Source organism: Ambystoma mexicanum, chromosome 3q, assembly GCF_040938575.1.
Source record: "Ambystoma mexicanum isolate Mex_15411 chromosome 3q, UKY_AmexF1_1, whole genome shotgun sequence".
NCBI lineage: Eukaryota > Metazoa > Chordata > Amphibia > Caudata > Ambystomatidae > Ambystoma > Ambystoma mexicanum.
The window spans coordinates 1,012,681,967-1,012,697,432 of NC_090926.1; positions in this window are offsets into that span (position 1 = coordinate 1,012,681,967).

Sequence of the window (15,466 nt, forward strand, 5' to 3'; positions counted from 1 at the left end):
CTCTTCACCCCACAGGCGGCTATGCCATCTCTCAAACCCTTTTTACTCTTATCCTATGTACTGCAGTGCACACTCATTTTCAAGCTCCCTTCCGCCACCTCTTCTCCTTCCCTCATCTCTGACTGTCTGTCTGCCATCCAGGAGTGGTGCACCACCAATGATCTCTGCCATAATGCCAGCAAAACTCAGATTCTCCTCATCACCACACCTGCTCCCTCCTGTCCTCTCACTCTCTGGCCGGCCTCTCTTGGCCCTCTCCCTGCTCCCACCTGTGAGGCTAAAAACCTCGGGGTCATCTTCGACTCCAGACTTTCCTTCTCTCCTCACATTTCTGACATCTCTAAAAGTCACAATACCAGCTGCACCTCCTCAGAGGTGTTCTTCCTTTCCTCGCCTTCCCCCAGAAGCTCACTGTCTCCAGAGCTCTGGTTCTCTCCAAGCTGGACTGCTGCAACAGCCTCTTTTCTAAATCTGCCTGCCTCTACTATCTGCCCTCTGCAACTCATCCAGAACAGGACTGCGAGAGTTGTCCTTGGCCTCAAGCCCAGGAATAATATCTCTCCAGGACTGAAATCTCTGCACTGGCTCACAGTGGCAGCGAGGATTAAGTTGAAATCCCTCTGCATTGTCCACAAGGCCACCTGGGGCCTCAATATCTTCAACTCTCTCTTCCTAAATATCTTCCCTCTCAAGCTCTTCACTCATCCACCTCCAACTCCCTCATTGTCAGTCACTGCTCCAAGCAGCGAGTTGGTGGTAGATCTCATTCTTCTGCTGGGGCCTCCCACTGGAACAGCCTCCCTGCCTCTCTGAAACTTGAGGAGAAGCATCTCTGGTTCCGGAAGCAGCTTTCTCTCCTCCTCTCCCCTGCTGATCTCCTGGCTGAATCTGAAACTACACTGGTTACCTGCCTACCCTCTGATCTCGGGTCCGATCCCCGCCAGTTGCACATCTGTACTGCTCCCCGGCAATCCTTGTATTTGAGGTCTGTTTCTCTATTCCTACAGTTCCTACTAGCACTTACCCTTGCACTTGCCACCAGCTGCCTGCACTTTTATTTACTATCTTTATTCATTTTACTGTTATCCTATGTACCACACTATCCCCTCTCCTCCCCCCCCACACTTTTTCCCCATCGCCCCCCTACCTGGCCTAGTAGGATTGTTGTATTAAGTGACTTCAATTCAGCACTCCAACTAAGTCAATGCCTAGTCTGGGATGCCCAAGGGAAGCCCTTATTTATATATTTTTATGACAAGTTCATAGATCTGGATGATAAACCCTTGTATAACGCCCCTCTCTTTGAATCCCCCTGACCTCACTGATCCATGAAGTAGGTTTGTTTTGCAAATTAAAAGATTTATTGAAAAATTAAACAATATATATATATATCACACCTTTTATGAATAAATTAATATTTGATAGCACACTTATGAATCTAATGTTGATCAACAATGGATAATATTACACTAGCACACTTTTTTAAAATCACTTAGGAGTTGGTATAGAAAGGATAAGGTAGCTGATAATACTTTATGGTTTCAAGGAAATGCAATGATGGAAAAGAATGCAGCACAGAAATAAACTGATATGGTTTCAACAAGAGATAATATAATCACGTTTCCCCTTGTGGCAATTCACTCCCCCCCTATGCAATATAAAGAGATGGAAGGGGAGCACACAATTTTCATGAATGTAATTAAATGCAATACAAATTCTAGTTCCCCTCTAGCAAGCTTAGGGCAACCGGTATGCTTGTAAAACATGCAGAAATACTTTTAATGTGATTTGCAATGAAGTGAAAATATGCAAAAAATTATTTTAATTCCCTATAAGAGATTCAGGGTAGGTGACAGCTACTTAGAATTAGTTCAGGTCAACACTAGCAATTAATTCATGAGGGATTATCAGGTTGAAAACGAATTTCAGCAATGGAAGCAAAAGACAGCTATTTTTGACAGGTGAAGAAGTTTGAGTCAAATTCCAATCCGCAGCACTTTTTATGAGTGCATTGAGCGTGATTACGGAATAACTAGAAAGTCATTTTTGGCCTTGTTGGAAAGCTTAGATTCTTAGCTTTAAGATGACAGTTGAATCTCGTTCCTAGCACGTATGGTTCAAAAGATACGGACAATTTAGTGGAAGTAGATTCTCAAAATTAAAGTAAAGCTCAGAATGACAAATGACACTTTCACAGCTTTGAAATCACAGAATGAACACACAATTTCTAATGCAGTTCTAGGAAGGTTGAATTGGTTTGAATTAGATTATTTTAAACTATGAGATTGGTTCTGCACAGTTCTCATTGGATACTCACACTATAAATTTGAACTAGGCCGTCAAGATCTGGTCAACAGGTTTAGACTGGACTTCTAGTGGGTGGTTCTGAAGTCACAGCTATCTGGGTCAGCTCTGCTCTGCTGGTCTGGATCTCTGGTTCTGGCAAAAGTTCTTGGCACTGCACAGCAGTCTGGGTCTGGCATTCTGGTCTGCGGTCTGGATACAGCTCTGCTTTCTGGGCCTGGTTCTGGTTCTAGCAAAAGTTCCTGGCTAGACTCAAACAGCACAGCCCGGCTGTTTTAGTCTGATGTGCCCCTTGGAAGTCTGGGGTAAATCAGTTTGCAAAATTGTAAGGCCAACTGAGAATACTTTTAGCTTGCAGTAGGCCTTCTGCTTCATGGTTCTGGAGTCTCTCTGGAGTCTATGGTCCTTCTGGGTATTGTCTGGTCCGGCAAAGTGCTTTGCAAGAAAGTGGAAAGAGCAGTCCCTATCTGGGTTTCAATGGTTCTTTTTATGTCTTTTGAAAGTGGGTGGAAAGGCTGACTTTCTATGCCCAACCCTCTGAGGATACTGATAGGCTATAGGATTCTCTGTCGCCTGACTAGGGAACTGAATTGTGAGTCATCCCGTGTCATCGGGCATCATTTTTATGGCATACAGAAAGAACACTCCCCTTGTCACTTTGCACACAAATCTATTTTTGATTCCAATGCATATTTATCTATGTACAATTTTTCTAATATTGTATGTCCAGTTAACATATTTTCTGTAGCGCCAAACCATCCAATCCCTGTCTTTGTAAGATATTGTGTTCACTTCTGACAGAATTCTGCCCTTTTCATCCAGAACACAACCTCTAAACTTTTCCAGAATTCACACAAATGTGCGCAAGGAATGTGGGCATCAGATGATGAAGTGTCAGATTTTTAACATACATACATTTGGAGTAATACCCTATTTTCCGCTACTACCCCCCAGAACATACCACAGAGTCCTAACACCTCTTAAAATGTGCACAGAAAAATAACAGGAATCATGATATTATTGATATCATTTTGGCAATTATGTACTGTGAATTATCCATCTTTCTAAAATTATGCTCTGACCCAAAGGGGTGTGGTTTCCCAAAGCCCATGGGGGAATTTCTGGTTTGTCCACTTCCTCCAAGCTCGGCTGGCTCACAGAGCCAGTGCCCCTCCCATTTCCTTCCAAGAGGAAGCCATTTACGACCCCCTGATTTAGCAATGGCTTGGAGCAAAGGGAGTTCATTGTTCTGTTTTCCTGCAGTCCCAGGTGCCCCTCCCCTGATTCAATCAGAGAGGTGTGTTCTCCTTTTGGTGGAGGCAGCAGAAGGCAGGCCAGGCCTGGGAATACAGTTGCTGGGCAAGTTTCAACTCCTGTTGGGGGTAGTTGCCGGGCAGAATTCAGTCCCTTTAAGCCAGGCTTCAGCCAAAGGTCACTCTTGTTCCCATTTTTCTTCATTCAAATCAAACTTACAAATTTCACACATGCAGCTAGAACGCTGATTCTAAGTTCAAAACTATGACATTTAAACAGTTGCAACCTATGTGTCACTCAAAAGTAGGTCACTCATTTATTTTAAACATTTCAATTTTAGTGGCTTTAAATCCCATTTCACTTAAGCTGCTGAGATCCAGCCAGTTTTGTTATGAACAATATTTTAGGTTCTTCATCTTTCCAGATTTGGTATGCACACAAGACTTCATTCTACCAGACGTTTGCTGGTGTTAAGTAAGATTTTTGAATATCTTGCAATGTTTGAAATAGGCATTTTGAGCTTGCATTCAGAGAAACAAAAGTGATTTCAAAGCGCTTTTTGAGCTAACAGGCACTGCTGTTTTTCCTTTGACACCACGTTTCACTCATGGCGCTTCTGGCCCATCACGCTCGCACTGGTGGGTGGCGGGTCAGGCGACCATTTTGGTGTGCGCAAAACTGCGCGGTTTTCCTGGATTCTGGCGCAATTGTGGCTTTTCGGCCATCTTGGATTTTCTAAGCCCACAGCACCAAATGTTGCAGCATAATAACTTGAACGTGGGTCGATACACCTGACAAGCCCCCCCACCCGACTGCACTTTGATTTTGAGTCGAGGGGGAGTCGGGTGCGAAGGATGTTTTGATCCACGCGCTGGGATGTCCGCATCATCTTCTTCTGATTCCACAGATGGCACAGTTCAGCATCTTTTCCTCCATCAGGGTGGATCGATAGGTTCTCCTCGTCGGTCCTGATGGGAATTTCAGGCGGTACTTCGGGCCCCTCGGATCTTTGCTCCCGGTCCCTGGGTCGTCCTTCTTGGCCAGTCTCCATGGTTTATCTCTCTCTCTTCTCACCTAGGATGACAAAGCAAATGCGGCAGAAACATATTCTTAGGCATTTCCCAACCGCTATTAATGGTGGGGCGAACATATACATTTTATACATCAGGAGACATTTGCATTCAATTTTATAGGCTATATGTGGAATATTTTAGGGTTGGACTTGTATTAATCTGGAGTGGTCCCCTCTGGGATTGCAGAGGACTCCTCCAGTTGCTGCAGAGTGTGCCTGGGATGGCAACACTTTAGATGATTTATATGGACCCACTTGTCTTCCCCTTCCGCCAAACTACCGTTGGGGATGCGGATCTTGTAGGCGACTGGGGAGATCTTGTCTACAATTTCAAAGGGTCCCTTCCATGTAGGCAGAAATTTCCGCTGTTTGGCCTGGTTCCTTTGGAAATTGTATAGATAGACCTGGTCTCCCACATTGTATTCTTTCCTAGTAGTCTTTAAATCATAGTGAGTCTTCATGCTATCGGCTGATCTTTCTAGGTTTCGCTGAGCATAGGCAAAATCATGTTGAAGGTGTTTCCTTAAATTTTCAACATACTCGTGAGTTGTGGAGCCATTTATCAATGTTTGCTCTTGGGTCCTGTAGAGAAAATGCTGGGGAAGCACCATCCTGCGTCCAGTCATCAGCTCAAACGGTGACATTTTAGTTGCAGATGAAGGTGTAGATCTGATGGCCATTAGGACCAGAGTTAATCGGATATCCCAACTTGGCCCAGAATCTGCCACAAACTTTTTTAATATGCTCACAATGCTCACAATGGTTCGCTTGTAACGCTCTACTGCACCAGAAGAGGCTGGCCGGTAAGCAATGTGTAGCTTCCTTTTAACCCCCAGTATCTCCCACATCTTTGTCATTACTTCACTGGTAAAATGGAAACCTCTGTCTGACTCAATCCTTTGGGGTAGACCAAAACGCGAAAAGATGTGGTTGATCATCAGGACAGCTGCTGTCTCTGCCTTGCAGTTTGGGGCGCGGGAGACATTCCACCCATTTAGTAAATAAGCATGTCACCGTCAACATGTACTTATTCCCCCTAGAGGAGCGAATCACGGGCCCTATGTAGTCGTCTTGCAAATCTGACGATGGCAGTGTCATCCCCCTCTTTTGGAGAGGCACACGGTGTGTGAGGGATGTTGGCTGAAATTGTGCACACACAAGACACCCCTTCAAGTACTGGTCGAGGTCCTGCCCCATGTATGGCCAGTATTCAACCTCTCTTAAGATCTCAAGTGTTGTGTGAAACCCCCTATGACCGGCTGTGGCCGCATCATGGGCGTGACTTAACATCAGGCTTCGGAATGAGGTAGGAACCACCCACTGGTCATGGCCAGCTTGGGATTTCCTTACCAACAAACCGTCTTGGATTCGGAACATTTTTGGACATTTCATCAACACTCTAAGGTCCTCTTTCCCAATGTAATCGGTATCCGTCAGGGGTAAGTTCTCAGGGTCCTCAATGTGTTGGTAAAACTTACCATTTATTGGATCCCCTTTCTGAGCAGTAATCAAATCAGCATCTGGGGTCTCCTTACTCCATTGTGCAGTTGAAAGATCATTGTGAGCATTTGTCTGGGACCTAGTGATAGCAGTGACCTGGATTTCCCCCAACAGGGACTCAATCTCTATTAGATTCCTTTGGGTAGCACCGGTTTCGGCCAGTTGATCAGCTAAGTCATTTCAAGTTTTGTCTGGTCCCTCCACTTTGGAATGACCTTTGATCTTTTTCCAGTAGATGGTCATCCCATTCGAGGTGACCAGATCATCAATATTTTGGATTAACTTCCCATGTTTCAAGGGTTTGTTATTAGCACATAACATGCCTCTGGTTTTCCAGTTAACCAGGTGCTCCATGAACCCGTTCCATGCATAATCTGAATCTGTGATTATGACCAGTTCGTGGAGTTGATGTTGGACAGCAGTGAGGATGGCTTGATGCACAGCCATCAACTCTGCCACCTGACTACTTCGGGGACCAATCTTGTATCCAGCGGAGGGTTCTGGGGACTCATTCACCCATGCATTCCTTACGCCGGCCACTAGTTCTTTTTCCCCGTTGTTGTCAACATGGTAAGAACATCCGTCCACATAGACAGTGGTCATTTCCTCACACTTGTCTTCTTCAAAGACTTTGTGTGGGGAATGAAGGTATGCCTCCATGTTGTCCTTGATTTTTAGACTTTCGTCCTCGAGAGAGTTTTCTCTGGCACAATCATGCAAGTCAGCCAGACCTTGCGCGAGCAGACTCTTCTTGTTTTGGCCATATCTGACCTCCACGGGAAAGCCTTGCATTGACAGAATCCAGGAAGTAATTCGGGAATTACTCACATTTCCGGCCCAGATTCTTTCACTTTGGAGATATTGCAGAGGCTGGTGTGGAGTCTCCACTATGATGTGTTCCCCCTGGATAAACGGGCGGTAATTCTTCAATGCCCACACCGTTGCCAGGAGTGCCTTCTCACAATCGTTGAATTTCTCCTCCACAGAGGATAAAGTTTTGCTCGCATAGGAGATCACTTTATTGACCTTGTCATGCTTTTGATATAATACTGCAGTCAAGCATGTATTAGAGAACCCTGTCTCCAAGAAAAACTCCTTGTTTCTGACAGGGTAAGCTTGGCAAGGCACTTGTGAGAGGCTTCTTTTGAGCTGTCTTACTGCCTTGGATTGTTCTGGACCCCATTCCCACTTGACCCCCCCTTCAAGAGATGAATCAGGGGTCTGGTGATCTCTGCGTAGCCCTCAATGAACTTTCTGCTGTAGTTAGTCAGTCAAAGGAGGCTCCTTAGTTCCCGCAGAGTTGTGGGGTCCTCCAGTTTTTTAAGTGCTTCGACTTTCTTTTCCTGGGGACAGAGACCCTGAGCAGTAATTTCATGCCCCAAGAAATTAACACGGGTTCTACACCCCTGAGCTTTCTGAAAGGAAAGTTTTGCTCAGGCGGCCCTCAACTGCGTCAGAACATAACGGATCTCCGCTATGTGTTCCCCCACAGATGCACTTTTGATGAGGACATCATCTACATAAGCCAGGTTACCCCTTGCACCCAGGTCGGGCATGTCCTTGTGTAGGAAAATGTTGAATTCATTGCCGGAGTTGAGGTATCCGAAGGGAGTCCGGGTCCATGTGTACTGCTGGCCCCCTAAGGTAAAAGCCAGCTTGTATCGGTCCTCCCTACTGACAGGCACGGTCCAGTATCCATTGGTCAGTTATATTGCAGTGAATACCTGTGACCCCTGGATCTGGGCCAGCCCTTGGTCAATGTAGGGAAGAAGCCATCGGGAAGTATGGACCCGTTTGTTGAGCTCCCTAAGGTCGACGCAGAGTCTCCACTGGCTGTTTGGCTTCAATATTCCCAGCACCGGATTATTGAAGGTGCTGTGGACTGGACGGATTATTCCCCGGGACTCAATGTTCTTAATTATTTCAGTAAGGGACTCCATGGATGCGAGAGGCAAGCGATATTGCTTCACAAACACTTGAGTCATGCCAGGGTCCGTGGGAATTGTTGTTGTGTGGATGTCGGTGCGACCACAGTCATATGAGTGTACCGCAAAGAGATCTTGAAAATCCAAGAAAACTTGTTTCAACTTTTGCTTCTGTTCCAGAGTCACACGGGCCTCATCTAGGTTGACTCTCTCTTCCACCATCTGCCTGAAGCCTGGAAAGACTTCTGGTTTTGCTATCCCAGCGGCCTCCTCCAGCTGGGTGGAGAAGTCTCTGGTCAGAGTGCTGATTTGGACTGGAGGCTTCAGGTGGGAAAGGCAGCCCTCATGGACCTGGAAAATCACCTCATCCCTTCTGAAGTCACAAGTCACATCTTCCTTACCATAAGGGCAGGAAGTGTACACCAGAAAGTTCCCCCCATCCCGGGTAAAGATCATGTCTGGTGTTGTATTGTTATCACTGTCACTGTCAAAACAGTACTTGGGGATTGGTCCTAACAGTTCATTTCCTAAATCAATCGAGAAATGTCGGTCATCAACCGCCATTCCAATAATGGTGCCTGCAGCTAGAGTAATACTCTTTAAGTCGCTGTTATCCACCTCTATTGGAATGGTGTCATGTTCTATGTTGACTAATGGTGTTGGGTTTACCCCCAACCCTTGCTGTTGGAGAGAAGCATTTAGATGAATATAAGCATCAGGGTTTTAAAATTTTTGTCCTCTTTTAACTTTCACTTCCAGGGAGAATTGTCGGGTACTTTCTGGGATGGTGACTTCCTCTCCAATCTGAATTTCAACTGCATAAAGCAGCAGTTGAGCTGACCTAAAAGCTTTTTCTGGATCATCAAAGCCCTTGGGATTATCCGCTAATCGGGACCAAGCTTTGAAGTTTATTAGGTCCAAACTAATGGCAAAGCGATTGAGAATGTCACTGCCTAAGTAAAAGGCGGCAGTGACGTCTCGCATGACCCAACAATTATGGACTATGCTCTTGTTGCCAATGGAGATTTTGAGCATACACCTGCTTGGCAGGAGATGTTTGGAATTGGGTGTTTCCAGATCCATTTCCCATTTGTCTATCAGTTTGAATGTGGGAATGGCTGGATCTTTTGGGAGTTGGCGGAACATGGCTTCGCTGATGAAGCTCTTACCGTTGTTCACACACACTCAGGCGAGAACTGAGTCCTTCCCATCATTTAACTGAACAGGGATAAACAATTTGCTGAATATCAGCCAGGCTCTGAGCTGATTTCACATCTTTCTGGACTATTGGAGTGGGAATGTCTGATTGTGGATTAGTAAAGAATTTCAGAGTGTTTCCTTCCAGTGTGGAATACCACCTTATACTGGAAGGAAGGTTGATTTTCAGAAATAGAGACGACCGCCCATCACCAGTCTGTTGTCCTACTGCTATTACTGCCACATCTGGAATTTGGTTGTTCTGGAAGTGAAATTCTACTTGGTCAGATTTTTGTTCAACCATGTGGCATGTGCCGTTTAAACTAACATGGTTGACACTCTGTTTTAATTTTATTGGTCAGCTAGACTGGGTCCAGAGGACCTTGTTTACGCAATCTATTAGGGGTGACAACCTTCTCAGGAGGTAATTCCCTAGTAAACAAGGGGTGCCCTCTGGAGTCACTACTATGACCGGGTGTTTCACCTTGTGTCGCCCAATTTTAATGTCCAAATCCGCAGTCCCCTCGACGGGAATTTCCTTCCCGTCAAAGTTCTGACGTTGTCCAGGAAGAGAGGTGAGAGGAATACAGTAATTCTCCCCCCTTCCTGCATTTAGTTCATCAAAGGCCCTTCTGGACCGAAGAGTAGCTTGGGATCCAGTGTCCACCAGTGCCAAAATTGTACCCTGCACTTGTACCGGGGCATAGTATCTTCCCTCCTTCTCCTCAAGGGGGCACAGATAATGCACATTTTTGGACAACTGGTGGGCTAATTTTTTAGTTTTGGACATTGCGAGAGAAGAGATTTGGGCAGAATTCTGTGGAGAGTCATGGGAATCTGCAAGAAAAAGTTGGCAACTGGAAATCAGAGCCATTGTGGGTTCCCCTGGTTCCGGTTCTGGGCCGACCCCCCCTTTTTGGAGGCAGTCAGTAGGATGGGTTTGAACCAGGGGATTTTGATGCAGTTGGTTCTGGGATGAGATGATGGGTGGCGCTAGCTCAGTCCCCACATCTCCCCAGTCGGGATGTGAATCCCTTGGGACCCATTTTTCTTTGGGAGGAGTTCCCCCATCTCTGAAGGAGAAGATCCTTTTCCCAGGATCCTCTGAGGATCCCTCTCCCTCAAATTGGAAGATCTGTACCTCCTCCACAAAATGGGTCTGTTTGGGTCCTTTGTTTCTCCTACCTCCTCTCTACTCCTTGGGTGGCAGACTTTCAGGGGTAGGAGATTTTGTTTCCGGTTCCTGGGTTTCCAGGGGCTGTTTACAAGTGGGGAAGGAAGCTTCCTCCAAGGCTTTACATCCCCCTTCCCCTTGTGCCTCCTCCCTTGGAACCGGTGGGTTATCGGGGTGCTGCCCCGTCATTGTTCTCGGGCACCAGGCCCAGAGTTTGGGGCATTCTGCACCGGTATGCTCATCTGAGGGTTCTGTTGAGCCCTCAGCATGTGACCCAGATCCTGTGCCATGTTTTGGACCTGGCGCTCTAACTGTGAAACCCGCTCAGGCTTATACGGGATTCGGTTTTCTCCCCTGGGCTGATCCCTGGGAAAAAAGTTCTGACCAGTATTTGGGGAATTTCTGCCCTCCTGTGGGAAGTTAGGAGGGGAGTTCCCTGGGTTAGGTGCTTGGCTGGATCCCCCCCTTGGCCCAGAGGAGTCCACACATAACCCAGGATGGGTCCGTTTCCCTTGTAACGGGGACTTACATAATCAGGGGAATGAGGGATCCCATTTGTGGGACTACCTCCTTGACTCCGTGTTTGTGACTGGCCCGAGGGCCTTCTGGGCTGAGAGTTGTTGGGTGCAGGCAGGTTTTTAGGCCCCCCATCTCCAAATCTAAAACGGGGGCAACCTTTACCTCTGCCACCTTAGCAGCAGCAGGGGTGCTGGTTGATGTGGGGCTATTCTGGGCGTTATTTTTATTTTCTATGGGCTTCTGCACCTTATAGATCCGGGTAGCCTGTTCAATGACCCAGTCTAGTGACCTTTTCTCGTGAAAATCTCTCACTAGCTGGGTCATTATGTATTTGGGTAAGGCATGGAAAAACGTATTTACAAACTCTTTACTGTCCGTGCGCACCCTTTTGGTAGTCTGCGCAAAGGCACGCTTCAATTCCTGCACAAATTCTTGTGGGGCCTGATCCTCCCCACATTGCAAATTGTAGGCTGCCTTGCAAGCCTCTTGGGGATTCCGGTGAACAGAAAAATGTTTCAAGATGGCCGCCCTATATGTGGACCATCTTGAATGGTTTTGGTCCTCCAGCCCCGCAAAGAAACTGGGGTATTCTGGGGAGAATGTCCATTTTACATACTGGATGCAGCTATTGCTGTCCTTCAAATGGAAAGTCTCAATCATTTGCTCGTAAAGCTCCAAGTGTTCCCAAACAGAATCCTTGGCGTTCTTGTGATAAGGGGTGATGACACTTCTTATTGCCTTAATCTGTTTTAAGGGGTCCTTAAGCAAGGCCCTTTTTACCTTATTGGCCTTTTTGGTTCAGGTAACCCTGGTCCATTCATCCTCTGACTCAGAAGCACTGCTCCCAGAGGTGTCCGTCTGATCTTCCAGGTTTTCCCGGATTCTGCGAGCCTGGGAACGGCTGGCAGAATGTGGCGACCTGGTCTCCTGTGTCCTGTGACGCTCAGAGGAGTCTTCAGATCCCTCCTTGCTGCCAGGATTTGATGAGTACCCCACCCACTGACCTAACTGGGCAGAGGTTTTTAGGATGCCCTTATTGGGCCTACTCTCCTGGGGTTCCCCACTAAATTGCACTGTACTTAGGTGCCCATACCCAGATGCCCGCCCATCCATTCCTGGGTGGTACTGGCCTATGAGCCCCATACTTTTGGCTGGATAGTAATCTGCCATCCCTGTGGCCCTGTGCTCATGTGCGCCAGGGGACATCGAGGTGGCAGAGTCCAGGGACCAGGAGAGATGAAGGCCTCTGGTACTAGGGCTCCTGAGGTTATGCTCAGGTGTTTCCCTTTCCCAGCGAACCTCATCTCTATCAGCCCCTGCTCCCTGTTCCCATGCAAGAGCCTATGCTTTCAGTTCCTCAACCAAGGCCTTACTAGACTCGATCAGTCTCTCCTGCATTGCTACCTGTTGCTGGAGCCTATCATTGTGCTGACAGAGAGCCTCATTCTCTCTCTGTGCTTCCTGGTTAGTCTTGTAGTACTGGGCCAGTCTTTGCTGCAGGAGGATTACCTCCCGAGTCCTATCCCTACTGGCTTGCTCCTTTCTTGCCAGAGCATCTTCCACCCTCCTGGTGTGCTCCAACAAGTTTTGATGCTCTTTTTGGAGGTCACCCAGTCCCTGGAGGGCCAGGTGATTTTCTTCCATTTTTCTTTTTAAGTGGCAGACTTCCTGGCCTAAGGTGTGCCTTTCATGACTAAGAGCCTGCATCTGTGCCGCCAGGTCGTCCCTCTGCCTTTGAAAGGCACCAGCTTTCTGGCGCTCCTCCTCAAATTTTGTCTGGGTATCCAGGTCTTTCAGAATCAGTTTGTTGCTCTCTGCCTTTTCCCTATCTAGGTGGCTTTGCAGGGTGACTACCTGCTCTGCGCATGCCCTATTGAAGTCCAGTTGTTGCTCCAGCTTTTTCTGGCTCTGCAGTAGGGCGTCCAAACCTTCTTGCTACTCCTTCTGCAAGGCCAGAAATCTGGTATCCTGGTCAGACATTTCCTGTTGCAGGATACCCATATCCTCTTTGATTTTAATGAGATACTGTCTACTCTCATTTTCGAACTCCTGGCTCCTGTGCAGCCTCTGCCCAGAAGAGACCAGGTCAGATTGGGCCTTCTCTAATGCCACCTGTTGCCTATTTGCCAGGTCTTGGCCTTCAGCATATGTCCTGTATGGCTCCCATATATAAATATAAATATGCCGCTATCCTGACAATCTTGTCGTGCTCATCTTTGGCTTTAGGGGCCATATATAGTTCACTCAGGGCCACATGTAATGGACCCTGATCTCTACATATGTCTGACCCTGTCGCAGTGATATGGGGTGCGATTGCCTGCAACCACACCGTCTGGTCCTGTTCCGTCCATTCGCCTCTCACAAGTAGCTTATGTAAGAGGTGTTCTCTGGCTATTTTGATATCTACCAAGGTCGTCATTCTGGAAATTGATTTCCTTCCTGACTTAAAGAAGTTAGTATTTTATTTTGCAAAACAGACCGTCTCCTTAGAGCGTCCTTCTTTTGAGGGGTGCTTTTACAGTGTAACACAGCATGGTGATCCAACAGGATTTATGTATCCTGTCAGTTAGCACACTGTATTAAGCTGCACAAGTGATAGATCTAATCCAGACGTCCCGGCTCCAGCCCCCATTCTGTTAAGTGACTTCAATTCAGCACTCCAACTAAGTCAATGCCTAGTCTGGGATGCCCAAGGGAAGCCCTTATTTATATATTTTTATGACAGTTCATAGATCTGGATGATAAACCCTTGTATAACACCCCTCTCTTTGAATCCCCCTGACCTCACTGAGCCAAGAAGTAGGTTTGTTTTGCAAATTAAAAGATTTATTGAAAAATTAAACAATATATATATATATCACACCTTTTATGAATAAATTAATATTTGATAGCACACTTATGAATCTAATGTTGATCAACAATGGATAATATTACACTAGCACATTTTTTTTAAATCACTTAGGAGTTGGTATATAAAGGATAAGGTAGCTGATAATACTTTATGGTTTCAAGGAAATGCAATGATGGAAAAGAATGCAGCACAGAAATAAACTGATATGGTTTCAACAAGAGATAATATAATCACGTTTCCCCTTGTGGCAATTCACTCGCCCCCTATGCAATATAAAGAGATGGAAGGGGAGCACACAATTTTCAGGAATGTAATCAAATGCAATACAAATTCTAGATCCCCCCTAGCAACCTTCGGGGAACCGGTATGCTTTTAAAACATTCAGAAATACTTTTAATGTGATTTGCAATAAATAAATGAAAATATACTAAAAATGATTGTAATTCCCTATAGGAGATTCAGGGTAGGTGACAGCTACTTAGAATTAGTTCAGGTCAACACTAGCAATTAATTCATGAGGGATTATCAGGTTGAAAACGAATTGAAAGTCAGTTTTGGACTTGTTGCAAAGCTTAGATTCTTAGCTTTAAGATGACAGTTAAATCTCGTTCCTAGCACGTATGGTTCAAAAGATACGGACAATTTAGTGGAGGTAGATTCTCAAAATTAAAGTAAAGCTCAGAATGACAAATGACACTTTCACAGCTTTGAAATCACAGAATGAACACACGATTTCTAATGCAGTTCTAGGCAGGTTGAATTGGTTTGAATTAGATTATTTTTTTTTTTTAAAACATGTTTTTATTTGCATTTTCAACAACAAGACCATTGCAGTATTGGTCACTTCAACAAGAAAAAAAAAAAAAAAACCCTTGTATTATTTTCATACAACGTATATATAAGGAACATAGAGAGGGGAGAAGTGCAAAGCGGTGATGAACTTTAGTCTTGTGTTTCTGATTCCCCTCCCACCCCCTCCCCTGCCTCCCCCCTCCCCCCCTCCACTCGACAATATCGCTTTGTACACAACTCTAAATGAAAGGTCAACACCACTTTGGGCATTACAGCATTGCAAGGGCTCTGCAAGTTGCTACCGCAAGAAGGGGACAAGCCCTCACAGGGTTTGGAGTAAGCAATCGTCCAGCGGCATAGGGCATTGCCCTGATTCCTTTGCTTGGCTGAGATGATAAGCAAGTGTTCTTAGTCTGTGGGCTCCCAATATGTCGTGTAGTATTCTAGGAAGGGCAACCAAATCATTTCAATATTTCTGCGAGATTCATTTATCGCTGCCGTTAGGCTTTCCATTTCGTATATTGCGTGGGCCTTTATTAACCATTCTCTCTTCGATGGAAGGACCATCGATTTCCATTTTATGGTCAGGCACACTCGGGCTGCTAATAGAAGATTGCGTGGTAAGTACATTAAAGATTCATATGTTTCGTCATCTTCCGACTCTACTCCAAACAAAACTAGTGTGGGCGTTGGGTTTCTGGGGATCCCATCTATGTCTCGAATCCAGCCCAGCACTTCCCGCCAGTACACTTGGACTCTGTTGCAACCCCACCACTGATGCCAGTAGTCACATTGCTCTCCACAGCCCCTCCAGCAGTAGGGGGATGTCCCGGGGAACATTTTGGACAGGCGGAGGGGAGTGTAGTGCCATCTCATCA